Source organism: Myotis brandtii, unplaced genomic scaffold, assembly GCF_000412655.1.
Source record: "Myotis brandtii unplaced genomic scaffold, ASM41265v1 scaffold125, whole genome shotgun sequence".
In the NCBI taxonomy this organism is placed as follows: domain Eukaryota; kingdom Metazoa; phylum Chordata; class Mammalia; order Chiroptera; family Vespertilionidae; genus Myotis; species Myotis brandtii.
Genome location: NW_005354385.1, coordinates 4,486,582 through 4,507,587, shown reverse-complemented (window position 1 = coordinate 4,507,587; position 21,006 = coordinate 4,486,582).

Genomic DNA, 21,006 nt, shown 5'->3' with positions numbered 1-21,006 from the left:
ATAAATAAATAAATAAATAATAAATAAATAAATAAATTCATAGTTGAATATCACTCTGAACATGACAGCACTCCAGACAATCACTGAGGCCTAGTGTAATTTATAAGCAGAGGGTTTTAGGGAAAAGAAATGACATTCTTGAAATTGTGCCCCTGGGAACTACTACAGCTATACTAGCAGTTGTTATTAGTATCAGGAAGGTAATAGGAAATATTCCTGGGAATCTAGGAGCTATGGGAAAAATATGTCTAAGCAACAAGGTGCACAGGTTCCTATGAGCCCATGTGAAAGCTGCTTAACTGTCCTGGACCTCAAATTTCTGACACAAAAATGTGGGGACACAGTTAGACAATGAGTGAAAACATGGCAAGCTCTCCTCCAATCTGTAGAAAAATTTGCAACAATGGTTCCAGAACTAATTGTGTATGTTATTCTATAGGATGAAGGTATAGGTAGGTTGGCCAATACTTCAAGTTGTCTAGTTTTCTTAAGACAGTCCTAAGTTATGTATGTTGTCTTAATTTAATTATTTTTTCAAAATGCCTCCTTGCAGTTTTGAAAATGTCCAATTTGGGTTAATAAATTATATCATAACTGTAGTATGAGTTTTTATTTTTTTTCTGAAAATTTTAGGAATCATGTACGTGTCTGCCTTTTGCTAAATTCACAGATTATGGAGGAGCATGGGAGTTTAGAGTTGAACTACAAAACTTTTCCTTTTTTAAAATATCTTTAAAAGCATGTTTCTTTTTATGATTCTCAATCTTTTAGCATAGGTCAAAGATTCATAAAGCCTTTTAAAAATTATTTTCAGGTATTATTTATTTTGGGGTAAGTTTACAGATTCCAGTGGGACCCGCTCTTTTGTCAACGAATGTCATTCTTATTGCACCTCTCTATTGAAAGCTCTCTTGCTGATGGTAAACAAAATACATATACCATTTTACCATCTGCAGGATTGATAGCATTTAATTAGGAAAGCCAGGAGTGCCAGAGGTCATTTTCCAAGCTTCACCTCAGGCAAGAGACCCCCTCCCAACCTCTGCTGTGACTAATGGTTCTGCAACTCATTTTAAGTTCATTGCATCACAGAATTCCCCCTAGAGAGTTGGAATTCAAATCAGGTGAACAGATGCGCACAAATTGAGGTACTTTATCTATACACCTACAGGGATCAGGAAGTGATAGGTGGAGAGGAGACAGATGAAGGAACAAACAAGAAATTTGAAACCATTAATTTCTTATCTCTCTTTTCCCTTATCCCTTCTCATCTCCATGGACCCCCTCCTTTCCCCTCTGCTATCATTGCTGCCCATCACGATATTATTTTTTCCACAACCTTTCAGTCTCCATAGACAGAGAGTTCTGTTCTTTGGCAGGCAGTCTCAGTTGAGTTAACGAGGGACATGTGTTTTCAGGTCCAAAAGTGAATCTTTTTCTCTGTTTCTCTCTTCAGAATCACAAAGCTTGCTCTCAGTAGATTGACTGAGAAACAGAGCTTGTAAACACTGAATGTTGCTTTTGTAAGTTACGGTTCAGCAAGCACAGAAATTGGCTTTATCCTGGGTAGAAATATTTCTGTAACAACGGTCGCCAGTTCCTTCCCTCTTGGACATTTTCTCTCCAGTCGCAGGCTTTGACCCAGACTTGTAAACTGAGGATCATTCAGGCTTTTCTCCACCCAAATCCTACATCCCAACCATTGTTTCCCAATCAAAATTCAGCCCCTCTACCCCTGGATCCCACCAAGCATCTGATTTTCCCCTAGAAAACAGGAAACAAGAAAGCTATAAGAACATACATTTATATCTTATCTAAATTCATATTTTTAAAAAAAAAAAAAACTTCCATTCATAGTTAGTCCTTAAGTGAGAAATATTGCCAAGATGTCAAGAAACATTGCCTTTGAGGATTTTTTTTTTTTTGGTCTCTCTATGAGAGTGTCACTGTCTCATGAAAAGCATCCATAGTTGACCATTAAACATGTTAATGAATGCTCTCTTGGGCATGTTACATTTCCTTCCATCTGCCTTTCCCAGTTGAACTGTAACATACATATTTTCTTTTACAAAACAATAATGATTTGTAATCTTCAAGTGGAGCTTTCAGAGAAATTGTAGAAACCCATGTTTGCCTATCTTTCATCATTCTTCACATCACATTATTTCACTGGATTAACAATGCTTTAAAATGCTCTAAATTTACTGTTTGCACTCTGATTACAGCAGCTCCAAGTTCGTCTCAAGAGAGCCATTCCTCATCTGCCTTTGCTGCTTTTGAGAATCTCAGTGCTGGACTTGGCTGTGTGAGCACATGAGGTAAGCCCGTTCAAGCTCATCTTGTCAGGATTGTCTTATCCCTGAGATTTCACACAACAGAATTTCCCCTCGTGTATTCTCAGCAATGCCACACAACAGGCGATTATAGAATTCAATATGCAATATCATGTTCTCTAAATTGAGCGGTTGTTTCAACAAAAATTTCCAACTTTGCATAATGTAGAACATAAAAATGAACAGACTAGAAAAATAGTGGCTCACCTCACTCTACTCCAGGGTGAAAATTCATAGCAAAAGGAAAAAAAAAAAAACCTTTTCTATCCATGGTAGGGGGTTGGGGACATGAGGGTGTGAGATAGCATGAAAGCCACATTTCCTCTAGTCACCCAGAAAACATCTTTGTTTGCCATTGTAGTGTTACCTAGGCAACACCAGCTACTTATGATAGCACATGGAGATGGCTATCACAGGCCTGATAGCACTGTGTTTAAATGTTATACAGATTCTTTTTTTAATTAATATTTTTAATTCCCACCACCACACCTCCCCTCCCCCCTCCCTTGGTCTTTACCAAACTACTGTCCGTGTCCATGGGGTATGCATATATGTTCTTTAGCTCATCCTTCACCTTCTTTATCTTCACCCCACACCCCATCCCCTCAGGCCAATCTGTTTCATGTGTCCATGCTTCCAGTTCCATTTTGTTCATCAATTTATTTTGTTCACTTGATTCCACATATTTGTGAGATCATATTGTATTTGTCTTTCTCTGAAATATATGAATTCCTGTCTTTGTCTTTCCTATTCCTTAAGGGAAAGGCAAAAGGATCACTGGTAGCCAAAGACTGTAATAAAAGGAAATCTAGATTATAGCCTATATTAAGCTACATTCGGATGGTTCCTGTTTTATTTTTAGATCAATGGTTGTGAATCAAGTGTGCTTTTCGGTTAACAGTTGCAGTACTCACACATTTATGACCCAACTTCCTCATCTGCCATCTCTTTACCAAAAATCTCAAGAAGAAATAATACATTTGATTGTCAATGGAAGACGAAAAGGAACCATCCAGAACCTTTTCCTGAACCACCTCAAACCTTTAGGGCATACCCTTGTACAAGCTGTATTGACATGAACTTGTTCCTTTACATTTCTATCTGGCCTTGACTCCCTGTGACCATGGAACTTTCTGCCCACTACTCTGAGAAGTAGGAAGGACAACCATCAGGAAGAAGTGCAGAAGTAATAATGTCAATAGTGTGTGCCTGGGGATGTGGGCAGGCGGAGCAGCTGGGAAAGAAAAGCCTTAATATATTTCAGCTCACACCTGTCAGAATGGTTAATATCAATAAATCAACAAACAAGTGTTGGTGAGGATGCAGAAAAAGGGGCACCCTTGTGCACTGTTGGTGGGAATGCAGATTGGTGCAGCCACTACAGAGGTTCCTCAAAATTAAAAATATATATATGTAGAACTACCTTATGACCCAGCAACTCCTCTTCTGGGTATATATCTGGAAAAAAAATATACTAAGACAAAAAGATATGCACATATGCATCCCTACGTTCATTGCAGTGTTGTTTACAATAGCCAAGATAGGGAAGCAACCTAAGTGCCCATCAGTAGATGAGTGGATAAAGAAGTGGTACATATATAATCACACACAATCACTACAGAGAAGTGAGAGGAATCAGGGATTAATGTTAAAAGCATCCTGGGCCTAAGTCTCCCAGCAGTTAAATATGAACCTAAAAAACAACTTTACAGTATGAGGAAATTATACCAGACAAGTACATTTGTTTTACGATCCCTAAATAAAAGATTCATAGGCTAGAACAGTACTTCCAAAAAAAGCAAAAAGAATTAGAGATTTATAATTTGGCATAAAATATTTTTCTACTTTAACTTCCTAGTTAAAGATCTGATTAAGTGGGTGATTTATTTTATTTTTTATTTTCAAACAAAAATAGGTCCTAAGTTGGTGTGAATATAAAATCTACATAACTGGTACAAATTCAGGACTCACAAATCAACCTTTCACAATTCAGTGCTCACAAACTGAACCTTCCAAATCTGGTATACTTTTTAAGAATTTTCTAAAGGGTTCACCTAAGGTTAATTTGCCTGCCTTATTATCAGCATTATGGCTTTTGCCATGTCTTAGAGTTTTAGAATTTTAGTCTGACGGATACTTCAAAATGATGCAGTCCTACTGTCTCATTCTATGCTCATTTATAAAGGAATTATTTATTATGACATTTTTAAAAGGCAGAGACCATTTAGAATTTTGAATATAATTATTTCAGTGTCTATCATAAGGTTATAAGTCAATTAACTTTCAAATATTTCAACCAAACATTCATTTAGTTCATTTATTGACTACTGACCATGTGCCAGAAACTGTATAGACACTATAAACACAGCATCCTGGCAATGCATGGAGATTAGATGGGAGGGGACCATGGACAGAAGCAGGAAGACTAATTAGGAGGCTATTGCAATAATAGCATAAGCAAAAGGTAACTGTAACATAGGCTAGGGTGATAGGTAAAGTATTGTGTTAGTTTGCTTTAGATATATTTTGTCAGAACTCACAGAATATGCTAATGGCTAGAATGTAGAATGTGAGGAAAAGAAAGAACTCAAAGATGATTTCAGAATTGTATTTGCTTTTTAGCTGGTATAACTAGAAGAAGAAAACTGCCCCTTATATTGGATGGGAAAGACTAAGGTAGAGTAAATTTGGAGTAGGAAAAAAGTCAAGTGTGTTTTGTGGGCATGATAATTGGGTAACTTACTTAGGGTTCAATGGAGAGATCAGGATCAAAGAAGTTGATAGCTTATAAATAGGATTTTATAGCATCAGACTAGCATCCAAAGGTGTATTTTTAGCCTGCAACTATTCTTAGTGCCTTTGATGAATTGATTTATTTAGCTTTCAAAGCAATGCACCCAATTAAGAAAGTACATCAATTATTATAATTTTCAAATGAATAAACTAAAAGCAGAGACTGTGTAATGTATCCTAAGTTGCATTGCTAATAAATGTCAAAGCAGAGTTTGAACCCCAGCAGTCTGAATCCACAGTCTTATTCTCAACCTCATGCTGCTCCTAATTATGTAATATGATTCTGTCCCCCATCTATATATATAAAAGCCTAAGAGACTGGCCGACCAGCCGACCAGCTGACCAGCCAGTAGCTATGATGTGCAATGACCACCAGGGGGCAGATGCTCAATGCACAGGCATGGAAACATGGAACAGACTGATGAATCTCAGAGGGAAGGGGAGGGGGAGGACAGGAAGAGATTAACCAAAGATCTCATATGCATACTAGAGTCCTGATGCATGCATTCATGCACCTGTGGGGTCCCTCGGCCTAGCCTGCGGGGATCAGGCCAAAACTGGCTCTCTGATATCCCATGAGGGGTCCCAGATTGCCAGAGGGTATTTACAAATCCATGCACCAGGACTCTAGTAAAATTACGATTTAGTTGAACAAATAAAAGTAGCACACATAAAAAACTATAGATTAGTTAAGGACAAATATATCTTGGCAATGACTATGAGGCAAAGGAGTTTAGAATATGTCTAAACCTTCAAGATAATAGAACACAGCAGTAATTAGTGCTTCATTATGATTAAATTACACACCAAAGAACTAAAAGATTTTAGCAGGTTCCATAGATAACCAATTTATAGCCATAGATTAGCTTAGTCATGGGTATTATCAAGCTGATAATAGCTAATCATTTAGATACTAGAGGCCCAGTGCATGAAATTCATGCACAAGGGGGAGTCCCTCAGCCTGGCCGGCACCCTCTCCAATCCAGAACCCCTTGGGGGATGTCCAACTGCCGATTTAAGCCCGATCCCCAGAGGCCAGGCCGAGGGACCCCACCAGTGCATGAATGCATGCACCAGGACTCTAGTATGCATGTAAGATCTTTGTTTAATCTCTTCCCATCCTCCCCCTCCCCTTCCCTCTAAGGCCCACAGGATCGGGCCTAAACCGGCAGTCAGACATCCCTCTCACAATCTGGGACTGCTGACTCCTAACCACTCACCTGCCTGCCTGTCTGATTGCCCCTAACCCCTCTGCTCTGCAGACCTGATCGCCCTTAACTGCCCTCCCCTGCCAGACTGATCACCCCTAACTGCCTCTGCCTCGGCCCCCACCACCATGGCTTTGTCCGGAAGGAAGTCGGATGTCCGGAAGATGTCTGGTCAACCCTGTCTAATTAGCATATTACCCTTTTATTAGTATTGATTGTGCACACCTTGCCCTACTGAGTAGGCCTTTTGTAAAAGCTCACTGCCTTTTAAGTATTTCATAACCACCCTTCATCAAATAGCAGTAAATACTGCTACTAAAAGGTTCATTTCATTAACCTTGTCTTCTCAGTAGACAATTACAGTTCATGTCTACTTCATTCTACACAATAAACAAGAATTTAGAAACTTTGTGGAAATTTCAATTAACTCAACATATACTTATTGAGCACCAAAATTGAGAGTGATAATATACTTAGCCTTGTGAGAGTATCTTTGTCCCAAGATTTTGCAAACTCTGGGCCAGCTTGTGCCAATTCATTGCCCTCCTTTGACAGTAAAACAGAAGTTTCTAACTTCCTACGAGGAAGTTCTTCTACTTTTCCTATACAAGGATGATCATCTAAATTCTATACCCCTGCTATTAAATATTGCCTTTGCTGACAGTGCTGAGAGTTTGCATTGTGAGAATGGACTTCCTAGAAATATTTTTCCAACTCAAAAAATCATTCGAGAGAAGTAGTGTGTACAGTAGCAATGAATGTTTCTCCTGGGCCTCTCGGTCAATGTTCAGTATGGCCCACTGACCAAATCCAGCCCATCACCTGTTATTGTATGACCCATGAGCTAACAATAGTTTTTCTATTTCTAACCATTGAAAAAAAATCAAAAAATAATATTTCATGATATAGGAAAATCATATAAAATTCACATTTCCATGACCATAAAAATGTTTTGGTGGAACACGCTTATCCATTTACATATTCTCTATGGCTATTTTTACACTCTACAACAGTAGCACTGAGTATTGGTGACAGAGATCATATGTCCTGAAAATGTTCATCCTTTACAACAACAACAACAAAAAAGTTTTCCAACCCTTACTTTATATACCTGAAAAAAATCTCAGCCATACACATTGTGGAATATAAAAAAGTTATTTGTTTTTACTTTTGTCCTTGAAGATCATAGCACTATGTGGCAGAACCTAGTAAAAGTAAGAGGATCATCTTTTTTTTGTTGTTAATCCCCACCTGAGAATATTTTCCCATTGATTTTTAGAGATAGTGGAAGGGAGAGAGAGAAACAGAGAGAAATATCGATCTGAGAGAGACACATCGATTGGTTCCCTTTGCACATGCCCCGACCAGGGCAAGAGATCGAGCCTGCAACCGAGGTAGATGCCCTTGACTGGAATTGAACCCAGGACTATTCAGTCTACAGACCAATGCTCTTTCCACTAAGCCAAACTGGCTAGGGTAAGAGGATCATCTTTATCAATGAATTAGAAAATAGAACAGCATTGAAATGAACCAAGAAGTCATCATAAAAAAAATTTGTAATTGATGACCATCTTGAGAAAGGCCCAACTCAGAGTTACTATTTGGCTGCCTTTTAATGACTCTTCGTTCTTCCTTTAAGGGACCTCATTCCTAAATGTTTCATATGGAGAATTTCAGGGCTCTACACATGCATCAATGTTGGACATTTTCTGAAGAAGAATATGGAAAAGAAGGCTTTGTGGTCCAAGTACAGAGCTATTGGGCTTAACAAAAGCAAGATGATTATTTTACAATTGCATGATACTTTGACTAGTCACAACATTTATTTTTTTTTTAAATATATTTTATTGATTTTTTACAGAGAGGAAGGGAGAGAGATAGAGAGTTAGAAACATCGATGAGAGAGAAACATCGATCAGCCGCCTCCTGCACATCTCCCACTGGGGATGTGCCCGCAACCCAGGTACATGCCCTTGACTGGAATCGAACCTGGGACCCTTCAGTCCCCAGGCCGACGCTCTATCCACTGAGCCAAACCGGTTTTGGCTAGTCACAACATTTAAAATTCAACTATCTCTTGTCATCCCCACAATTAAAGTTGGCAAACTAAGTATATTTATACTTGATTAAATGAGTAAACTGAGGCCCAGTGCGTCATTATTCTATAATGAAAAAAAAAAACTGGGCTTAAAGTCAAAATCCCTGACCTTCTTCCCACTGAACTCTCTAAGCAACAGTGTCCCTTATCTAGAAATGGAAGTGAGAACCACTGGGATGTTTATTGTAAGAGCAAATTATATAATACATATATATATATACACACACATGCCCTGAAAACTCTATAACATACTATAGAAAAAGAAAGAAAAAAAGAAAGTGATTTGCTTAGATCAAGTAACTTGGATAACTGGGGGGGTTCACCTGCCTTCCTGCCCTGAGTTTATCCCCATTAACCAAGGCTAGTGAAAGTGAAAATTAAAATCATTTGCTATAGGAGCCCAAGGTTTTGGCCACCAAATGTGTTAAACTTAGTTAGGATGAATTTCACACCAGAGGGCCCTGTGATCCACAACTGCATTGCTCTCATCTTTTCCTCTAGCAAGTAGAGAGACAAAAGTTTTATACCCACTGTCACTAACGTCATCAAATCAAGATTTAGTTTTATAATACAGCTGCTTACTAGTATATCATGAGTGTCAAAATTACAGTGTTCCAGGTGTCACTTGATCTATGTATTTTTAAGTAAGTTGAAAATTTACTCTACTGAATAATATAAAATAGCCATATCTTCGGACTTCAATGAATTGTTTGTATGATGATGTTGTTCTTCATTACTTGCCTGAATGTACCCATTAAGCTCAGAGTGAACAATAAGCCCAAAAAAGCACAAAGACATGCACCTGAACCAGCAGGAAGCCCACATTTCAACCACCCCAGGATCTGGCAGTTCCAAGCTTTGTGTCTGCATTTTATATTCAAGAGGTGATTTAACTTTTTTATTTTCAGTGAGGAATAAGAGCTGCTAATCCTTGATTATAAACATAAACCTAAGATAGGAAGACTCTTAAATTGAAATGTACCTATTTTTTAAATTGTTGACACTTTTTACCTGTATTGTTTAAAACCCTATATTCATTTTCAAACTCATTTTCTCTCGGGCTGTGTATTCCTTGCCTTAAAATAGCACCACATTCCTGAGAACTTCTTAGGCTTTCTCATAATCTCCTTATTGTCTGATAGCAAATTATGTGCCCAGCTAGTCTGACAAAGGCTCTGTACAAGGTTTATGAAGGTTCAGCCCTGTGGGAAAGACAGTTTCTGAGCCAGATTGGGCTGACATGTCAAACATGTCCTCGGCCCATTTTTTGATTGGATTGTTTATTTTTTTGTTATTGCGTTGTATGAACTTCTTATATATTTTGGATATAAGGATATAAACCCCTTATTGTATATATAATTTGCAAATATATTCTTCCAGTCAGTAGGTTGTTTTTTTGTTTTGTTGAAAGTTTCCTTTGTTGTGCAGAAGCTTTTTAAATGTTTTTGATTGTTTGGTTCCTTTGCTCAAGGGGACATGTCCAAAAAAATATTACTCAGACTAATGTCAGGTAGTTTACTGTCTATGTTTTCTTCCTGTGTTTTATAATTTCAGGCCTTATTTTTAAGTCTTTAACCTGTTTTGAGTTTATTTTTATATATGGTTTAAGAGAGTAGCCCAGTTTCTTTTATTTATTTATTTACTTACTTATTTATTTATTTATTTATTTAGCATAGTCTGTCTAGTTTTCCCAACACCACTTGTTGAAGAGATTGTAATTATACCAATGTATATTTTTACCTTCTTTGTTATAGATTAATTGACCATATAAGTGAATGTTTATTTCTGGGCTCTCTATTCTGTTCCTTTGACCTATGTGTCTGTTTTTCTGCCAGTACTATATTGTTTTCATTATTATAGCTTTGTAGTATAGCTTGAGATCAGTGAGTCCAATAGAAAATGGGCAAAGGATATAGAAGAACGTTTCTCCATAGAAGACAGACAGATGACCAACAGACATATGAGAAGGTGATCAACATCACTAATCATCAGGGAAATCAAATGAAAACCACAATGAGATACCACCGCACACCACTCAAAATGGTTATTATCAAAAAGTCAACCAATAATATGTGTTAGCGAGGATGTTTAAACAAGGAAACCCTTGTGTATTCTTGGGAGGACTGCAAACTGGTGCAGCCCCTATGGAAAACAGTATGGATATTCCTCAAAAGAACTAAAAACACATATACCATACAACCCAGCAATTCCATTTCTGGGTTTTTATCCAAAGAAAACACTAATGTGAAAAGATATATGCATCTCTGTGTTTGTTGCATCATTATTTACAGCTAGGGGCCCAGTGTACGAATTTGTGCACCTTGAATGGAACTGTGGGTCGCGAGGCTGCAGTGGGCACAGGGGCAGGTCTTGGCCCATCCTCCGAGCCCCCACCTGGCCCCTCCCACCATGGCCCCTGGTCCCTTGTCTGCCAGCAGCCCCACTCCCACCGCCACCAGCCTGCTCGCACCCACTGCTGGCATGAAGTGATTGGGGCCAGCACCAGCAGCAGGTGTGAGCCGGGCTGGCACTGGCCATGGGTGCAAGAGGTGGCTTCTGGCTCCAATCACCCCTAAGGAGCAGGGGGAGCTGGAGAAGACCTCAGGGGCAATTGGGGCCAGCAGCCGCTGCTCACACCCACTGACGGCACTAAGCATTTGGGGCCAGCACCAGGCACCAGCAGCAGATGCAAGCAGTGGCTCCAGCGCTGGCAGCAGGTGTGAGGACCTGGCGGGATTGAGGCACGTAGGAGCAAAGAATTTTCAGTAACCACCAGAGGCTTGCCCCTATGACAGCTACCAGTGCTCTACCTTGGTCTGTTGCCCCCGCTCATCTGCTCCACAATCCTGCTGCGGCCGATGCCCGCCATGTTCCATGCTTTGTTGCCTGCTGCAGGTGTCCGCCATGTTCCTTGCGTGGCCCCCTGGTGGTCAACGCACGTCATAGCGACTGGTTGTTTGGTTGTTCCACTGTTCAGTCTATTTGCATATAAGAGTTATATATATAGATAGCCAAGATATGGAAGCAACCTAGGTGTTTATTGACAGATGAATAGGTAAAGAAGGTGTGTGTGTGTGTGTAATATATAATATAATATTACACAACAATAAAAAATAAAGTCTTGCCATTACATTATCAATACTAGTACATGGATGGATCTAGAGGGTATTATACTAAGTGAAATAAATCAGGCAAAGAAAGCCAAATACCATATGTTTTACCTTATATGTGGACTCTAAAGACAAAAACAAATAAGCAAACAAAACAAAAACAGATTCATAGAAACAGAGAAAAAGGGATGCTTACCAGAGGAAAGGGGTGGATGAATGAGTGAAAAGGAGAAGGAGAATATAGTCAACAATATTGTGGTAAGTTTACATGCTGACAGATGATTACTAAAATTAGTGGGGTGATAACATTATAAAGTATAAAAATGTTGAATTACTATATTGTACACCTGAAAGTAATATAACCTATATAGGATTGTATACCAACTATACTTAAATAAAAATAACTTAAGAATATGTACACAATAAAGTTTCATTCCTAGGGGGAGGAAGGGGTTTAAACATTTTCTCCTATTTTAAAAATTGAGTACAATAATATGACTTACTTTGACCAATGAAAGTTCTGAGTAGATTGGTCTATGATTATCTCTAAAAGATAAAGGCTTAGCCCTGGCTGGTGTGGCTCAGTTGGTTGGAGCACCATCTCATGTGCTGAAGGCTGAAAGGTCTCGGTTCAATCCCCAGTTGGGGTGCATATGGGAAGCAACCGACAGATGTTTCTCTCACATTGATGTTTCTCTCTCCCCTCTCTTTCCTCTCTCTCTAAAAACCAATAATAAATAAATAAATAAATAAATAAATATAAATATAAATAAATAAATAGTAAAGGCTGAGGGGCCAAAATGTAGAGATTGTATATCCGTATGTGCCTGGCTTATTTTGACAAGTAAGGCCCAACATATGCTGAGTCATGTGAGATCAATTCTCCTTTCTTCATGTAGTAGGAACCACAGAGATATTTTAAAACTTCTTAATGAGGGTGGATATTGTCACATGATGGTTTTCAAGAAAACAAAATAAAAGTGTGATTTACCAGTTACCCAATTAAAAAGCTGTCTCCCAGGAAGATGCCACGGAAGGCAGAGAGATCTAGAAGCCTGGTGGCAATGGCCTTAAGCCTCTCTGACAAATTATTTGACCATTGATTGTTTTTTTTTACTATAAATCCATTAAAATTCCTCATATTATGGGAATTCTTCCCATTTGTTTCCATTATGCTCATGCTGGGCATTTTTACTGCATGTGCCATATTTTTAGGTAACATACATCACCTAGATGTACATTATTCAGGTAATGTAGACAGTTTGGCTAGTTAAAACAGCTAGAAAGGTTTTTGAAATTGAGTAAATTGTTGAGTTCTGAACAGTTAGGAAAGAACTTAGCTCTTCAAGAAGAAAAATAAAACTCACTCAATAAAGCTAGAAGCAGATGTAAATATTTCTAACCAAAATGAAAGGAATATTTCCATTGGGAAAATGGTCTGGTAGCTGGAAATTAGCCTTCTCTTTTTGACTTTGAAACATCTCTTTAGGATAACAGAAATAATTATAGCTATTGCATCCCTTCTGATGGAGAAATGACTCATGGAGAGATACAGATGGAGAGTAAGGAGACTGAATGGTCCTATCTAATTGAAAGCTGTCATCTAATTCAACACATTCCAACAACGGGAAGGTCTCAGGCCAGTTTTGAGAGAGGGAAACGGTGTTCCAAAACATGAGTCACACATCAGGTGTTCTCTCTAGCACCAACAGTTCTATATTCAGTCACAATTTTTCTTTTTATGGAAACAAGGACCTAAATTTTCCATAGGCAAATTAAATAGAACACTTTTCCTCATATACAGGCTGTCTCCTAAAAAACATGTTATTCCCTTTTTCTTGTTGGTGATCATTGCAATAAAAGAATACCAAATTATAAATGTAGGCATTAATTATCCATTTTTCTGTGCTGTTTCCTTTTGGCCATTACAAGAATGACTTTGACCTCATTACTTTATCCTAAGACGATACCATGAAGCTTGAATTTTTAAACTTCTAAGTCCTGAAAATAACTGTGCTTCAGTGTTAGCTTGTCCCACTGCAACAGTCAAATTAAGTTAAAAGTGTATGTACATATGAGTGGCTTTGACATCAAGATATCATTTGGCTATTAGACATTCATAGCTCTGTGTTTTTCTAAGCATTGACTGTTTATCCACATACAAAGCACCAAGACTGAAACTGTTGAAAGCAGAGATTTTAAAATAATTAATTTTCTGGCTTTATTCCAATTATAACCTTCATTCCCCTCAAGGTTAATATGGGCTGGTCCTACGTGCAGGGCCAGCTGTTGTTTCTCTCATCCTCCTGTAGAACCATCCTGCTAATTTCTCTTCATTGTATGGTGTCTCAGGCCCAGCCTAGCTTGCCCAAGTGCTTGCTAAATTTTCTTTGCAGCAAATGGCATTAGCTACAAAGCTCTATCAAAAAGTACCTAGGGCAACTAAAGCTTTTACCCAAATTCTAAAGCAATTCTTTCCTTCTTTGTGGTTAAAAGAGAGACTATAATGTTAGTTCCACAGAGTTTTCCATTTGAGCAAGTAAAAGGGAGCCTGTAACCTCCACTCTCGCGAGGACCTTGCTTTGTGACCAGCCTGCTCCCATTGGTGCTGTGTTGCCTAGAGAGCAACTGGGCATTTGTGTCTCCACGTGAGCAAGAGGGAGAAGGCCCTTAAGCTGTGGAATGCTGTCACTCCCAACTTTCCAGGAAAATGGTCCTGTTCTCTGGCTCCATCATCATCACATTCTGAAATGTCTCCAACTGTCAGAGAAAGGTTTTATTTTGCCTCTCTCAGTTTTTCTCTCTTCTAGCAATTAGCTTCAGGAGAAACTTTCTGGTTATATCAATGTTCCATTTATCTCATTTATTTCTGTTGCTGTGACTTGAAATTCTCCCCATCAATGCAAGGTGATAAAATTGAACTCCACTAAATATATCGCACAAGCCCACATCTTAGTGCCCATGTGTTGCCTTTTATTTTCTTTATCCTACAGGTTAACATCCTTCCTCTTAAACAGGAAAACCAAGCAAAATTTAGCATAACACCTTTAATAAAAGATAAACCTACCCTAACAGGGCGGTGCTATACAGATTTCTCCTACATAAACAAAGATATGAATCTGACCCAGAGTTTACTTCAGATTCTTTATCTGTGATTTGGCTATAGGGCCCTTGTTATTCATTTATCCAAACTATCTGCTTTTACACATAAGAATGTTGATTAGATAACTGATTTGCCTAAAATCCCATGATACAGTAAGGACAACGTAGGATTGGAAAGCAATTTCCCAGACTGCAGTATGTGCAATATTGGTATTGCTGATCAGATTCACTCACTAGAAGTTAATGAAGTACCTACCTTGGGAGCAAGTAAAGAATCAAGTATGGAAAACTAGCACATTAATTTAAAAAACCAGTCATAGTAATTTAGTTATTATTTTGGTGATGAATACTATATGTGTTTATATAAAAGCATAACACATAATTGCTAAATCATACAAAGTTATGATTTCCTGGCTCTTTAAAATATAAGTTTCCTTAGACAAAGGGATGGCATGGCCTTGCTGGAAGCTGTGGCACATAACACAAACTCTCTTTAAGCCCCAAAATGATTCTCTGGCAATATTAAATTGAATTTCCACAACAGACTGCATGGGTTGCTTTGCAACAGTCCACTAAGCAGCACCACAGGTAATAAAGATGGAAACCAGTCAAATCACAAGTGAGGACAAGATGCTGTATTATTTCAAAGCAAATTTGTGGTGTTTTCTACATCTTTCCAGTCACAGTTCTTGGTTTAATTTCCTGAATTCAAATACATCATGGTGACAATTCCTCAGACCTTGTTCAAGTAGTAATCTGACTGAACAACAAATGTTTTGTTTTCTGCATTTGATGTTCTAGTTTAATAAACATCATTATTTGGGTGATGTCAAATCTGTGAAATACAGAAGATAGCTTTCTATTTAATGGCAAATGAAGTGGCCATTTTTTGTGTGGTTGTGTATTTGCAACTTTTTTTCCCTCTGAATAAAATTAGTCACTTGCTTACTCAGGGATAGTAAGCCTGTTTTAAAAAATCCTGATCGGGATTATATGCCAGAGTTGACTTTCAGTAAGGCATTAGTAACGGCTCTGCAGAAGAGACATTAACGAGAGCCCCACTGTGAGAGCTTGAGAAAATAACACCCCCGTTCTTCCCACCTGCTTGAATCTATAGTTTTTGCCATGTAACTGTGCAGTACCCTCCTCCCATGAATGGGTTTTACACGTGGATTGCTTTGGCCAATGCATTGCAAATAGAAGCTTGGAACGGGCTTGTACATCTGGGCTTGTCCTCTTGTCCTCTGTTTTTTCCATAAGAAACTTGCATTGACTGGCCAGATGGCCCCAGAAGCATGAAAGTCATGTGGAACAGAGCCAGTTCACAGAAGCATGAGTGAGCTGTTGAACTGCAGACAATTAAGTGGGTCCAGCCAGATGCCAGCTGACCCTCCAAATATGCGAACAAGCCAGCAGAGATGCCTAGCCTATTCCTGCTGATTCTAGAAACATAATAAATGCTTATTGTATGCTACTAAAGTTTTGTGTATATTCATTACACAGCATAATTGTGACAATAGTTGAATGAGCCACCTAGATCCCTTGACAATGCATATACTGGCTCCACCCATAGACATTTTGCAGTCAAAGGAGAAAGAAGAGTGTTAGTCAGTCATGACCATGTTCCCAGCACTGTGGGGAGATACACAAGAAAAATGAGGCATAGTCCATGTCCTCAAGAAATTTATAATCTTATTGAGAAAGAAAATGCACATACTGACAAGAGATCATTTTTATCATTGTATCTTGACTAAGACCTTATAGCATTTTTATTAGAGTGCTTTAGTCAAAATGTGCAAGTTTGGGGTGCCAGTCAATACTCACTGAATCTAAAACTTCTAGGGATTGGGCACAGAGATATATATTTTTGAAAATCTCTCTAGGAAATTCCAATGGCCTCCCTGATTAAGAACTAATGGGAAGGTATAAATAAAACACATATTTTATTTGTGCATAAGTGCAATGGAGTAAGAGAAAGATGAGGTCAGTAGACTCTCCTGTTGTCACAAAGTCTTAAGAAGTGGGGTCTGAAGACGTCCTTAAAGAATCACAGAATTTGGATAAATAGAGGACAGGTAGAAATCCAAGCAGAGTGAATATAATAAGCTCTGAAAAAAAGATGGGAATTAATATGACATAGACACAACAGGGATTTATTTAATTACTAGAGGCCCATTGTGCGAAGAGATTCGTGCAATAGACCTTCCCTTCCCCTGGCTGCTGGCACCGGTTTTCCTCTGGCACCCAGAACCCAGGCCTTCACTTCTCTGGCCTGGCGCCTTCCAAAGCAGAGTGAATATAATAAGCTCTGAAAAAAAGATGGGAATTAATATGACATAGACACAACAGGGATTTATTTAATTACTAGAGGCCCATTGTGCGAAGAGATTCGTGCAATAGACCTTCCCTTCCCCTGGCTGCTGGCACCGGTTTTCCTCTGGCACCCAGAACCCAGGCCTTCACTTCTCTGGCCTGGAGTCTTCTGTCTTTGCTGCTCCAGCCTGGCGCCTTCCGTCTTTGCTCTGCCGCTTTGCACCTACATATGCAAATTGACCGCCATCTTTGTTGGGTTAATTTGCATACTCTCCTGATTGGCTGGTGAGTGTAGCTGAGGGATGGTCAATTTACATGTTTGTCTATTATTAGGTAAGATGTACTTATTCACCTAGAACTTCTTTAGCATTTACCATGTTCCAAGTACTACTCTGACTTCTTCACAAAAAATAACTATTGTAGCAATGCAAGATAGACACTAATATCATTCCACTTCATAGTGCAAGTTGACCAGAGTGGAAGATTTCCTATACTCTCCAGTGAATGATTTTGCATGAGATTAATATTTCATAGAAAAATTCTAAATGTCTAGGATAATTTTTTTCTTTACAAAGAAATCTAGACAAAAATATCAAAGTTGTTGTCAACTATCTTGAAACTAGACATAAAAATAATAATTTTTTTTCAAGTGTACATAACTTGCAAAAAGGAAGATAGAAAAAAGGTAAGACAGAGAGAATAAAACCATTTGATATATCAACTGTAGTTAAAATTTTGCTTTAATATAATTCTAGCAAAATAGATTGATTATAATAAAAAATATCCCTCTTCCTGAAGAATGTGTTCATGCTTTATTCAATTTTTAAAAGGCATGATGGTATAGTCTCCTCCCAGTAAGTGAAAAAGATCTGGGGATTCTGTCAAGATAGGACTAAAGTCCTAAGCAAGCTAATTATCCAAGGAGAAACTATTGTATGGGTCTCCAAAGCTTTGCTATAAATGTGATGATAGTCACTCAAGGTTCAATTTTAATCATTCAAATTTTACAAAAATTCCATATACCACAAATATTTTGTAGTATGTATCTTTTCTTGTTAAAGTAATAAGTGGTATTTTTTCCTCTATATAAGCTCTGAAAGTCATTCCAACCTCCTGCTTTTAATTTTGAAAATCTCTAGACATGAACACCTACTCTGTTATATAGTATTAAGATTTTGCAAATCCAGACTAATTTTATATATATGTCTCTATTTTCCAGAGTATCTTCAAACTCTAAGTCCAACTAATTAAAATCTATCTAAAAATAAATATTTAATAATCATAGAAATTATGAACTTAGAAGATAAAAATTTATAGTTCTGGAATGACTAACTTAGCAAGATATCTTTCTAACTTTTCTGTAAACATTTTTGGGAAAAAAAGTTTACATGATTTTTTCTCCCAGAAATCTGTTCTCTGATTTTATGTTTAACCGACAAAATGCTTTGGTAAAGAGTAAATGAATTAATTTTACAGTATACCTCTTGGTAATTTGAGACTTAAAATTGCTGCAATTTAATCAAGAGATACAGTTTTAAATTATTTATTTATTTATTTGTATTTATTTATTTTAGCAGTTGTCAGTTTACTTTTCTGGAGGAAACTGTGAATATAATTAAAAGATAATTTGTATTGATTGATTGGCTCATATCTTCTTTGGCCTGTTTGCTTACAGATCCATTCTTTACCCTCTGCTCTGTGTCACAGGGAGACTGACCCCTGCAGGCTGTTTCCAGGTCTTTGTATGTTGGCTTCAGGAAGGGTGTGGTCAAAAGGCTGTACTGGTAGTAGATTGGGGCTGAGTAGATGATCAAGAAATAAAATATTTCCTTCTCTGTTCCAAAGTAGTAATTTCCCCTGGTTGGCTTTTTAGTTCTTCTGTCACCTATGTTATTAATTATCTATAGTGAGTATCCTTTATTTGAAATACTTAATGAGTATTTCCATTTTCCTGACTAGACTCTGATGGTTATAAATAATTAGAGGCCAGTGCACAAAACTTTGTGCACTCGGGGGGTACCTCAGCCCAGCCTGTGCCCTCTCGCAGGCTGGGACCCTTCGGGGGATGTCCACCTGCTAGCTTAGGCCCTCTCCCCAGAGGATCGGGCTAAGCTGGCAAGTCAGACATCCCTCTGGTAGCCCGGCAGCCCTCTGGGGATGTCCACTTGCCAGCGGGGAGCAGGCCTAAGCTGCAGTCGGACATCCTTAGCGCTGCTGAGGAGGCGGGAGAGGCTCCCGCCACCACCCCTATGCTGGCAGCTGGCAGCCAGGCTTGTGGCTGAGCAGAGCTCCCCCTGTGGGAGCACACTGACCACCAGAGGGCAGCTCCTGCAATGAGCGTCTGCCCTCTGGTGGTTAGTGTGTGTCATAGTGACCAGTCATTCCCAGTCGTTCTGCTGTTAGGGTCAATTTGCATATTACCCTTTTATTATATAGGATAGAGGCCTGGTGCACAGGTAGGGGCTGGCTGGTTTGCCCTGAAGGGTGATCTGGATCAGGGTCGGGGTCCCGCTGGGGTGCCTGGCCAGCCTGGGTGAGGGGCTGACGGCTGTTTGCAGGCTGGCCAAGTCCCCCAGCGGGGACCCTCACACCATTGGGGTGTGGCCAGCCTGGGTGAGGGGCTGATGGCCGTTTTCAGACTGGCCATGCCCCTGGCAACCCAAGATCCCAGCCTCTCCTTTTTTTCTTTTCCTTTTTTTTCTGGGATTTATTTATCTTCTATAATTGAAACTTTGTAGCCATGTGCGGAGCCCAGGGCCAGCCAGGGTAGGCGGGAAGCTTGGTTTCCTCCATCACCGGGGGCAACCCAAGCCTCCTGCTCGCTCCAGCTCCATGGCCATTGCCATCTTTATGACGGAGTGATGGTTAATTTGCATATTGTTCTTTTATTAGATAGGAATAAGTAACCTGTTTCATAAAGGACTTGAGGCAGCTTACAATAAAGGCACAGGACCATCAGACCAAAAGAAGTAAAATCTACCTAAATCAAGAGGTAAATATGATGGGTTGAAGAGAACTAGAAAGTTTGACCTTTATAAATGAAACTAGAGGCCTGTTGCATGAAAAGATTCATGCAATAGGCCTTCCCTTCCCCTGGCTGCCGGCACCAGTTTTCCTCCGGTACCCGGGACCCAGGCCTTCTTTCCAGCCAGAGCCACCTTCAAGCCTTCGCTGCTCTGGCCAGAGCCGCCTTCAGTCTTCACTCTGCTGCTTCGCGCCTACGTATGCAAATTAACCACCATCTTTGTTGGCAGTTAATTTGCATATCTTGCTGATTAGCTAATGGGAGGCGTAGCGAAGGTACGGTCAATTGCCATGTTTGTCTATTATTAGATAGGATGACTTCTGTTTGCAATAGGAATTTTGTTCTCAGCCATTTTTTCCCTCTGAGTCCAAATAGTGAATAATGAAAACTATTTACGTAAATCTATCAGAACAATATGAATTGAGAGCATATGGGTGGAGGTAGGGGTTGTAGGACAATTGGAGAAACCGATCTTGCACTGGTGTTCCAGTCCTGCCTGGACCAAGGTCTATCATGCGTGCTTCTACCATATGCACAGGGCAAATACAAGTCACATATGTAATCCCCTGCCACAGGCTGATAAACCCAGGTTTATAGGCAATTCCGTTTCTTTCTCTTCCTCTCAAGAAGTAAATCGCAATATACAGTGCATAATAATTAATGAAATTATTATAAGGGTAACCTTGATTTCTTTCTAAGTTATTTTAAAAATTAAATCATTCACAACCTTTGATATTTTATTTGAATAAAATAATTAGTTGCAGCAGAGCTAGCAACTAGTCAAAGAGTCACTATTATAACATACCATATGGAGAATTTCTGGCTTATATTAATTGCAGACACCATATAATTGTCAGAATTCTTACCTCACTTTGAACACATACATATGTGTATGCTTTTAAAACATTATCATAAAAGTAAATTAGAATGGACAATATATTATATACTAATGGTCGTGATCACATGTACTTTTAACAATAATAACATCTGGAAATGGAATGAACAATAAGGCTGTCATGCTCTG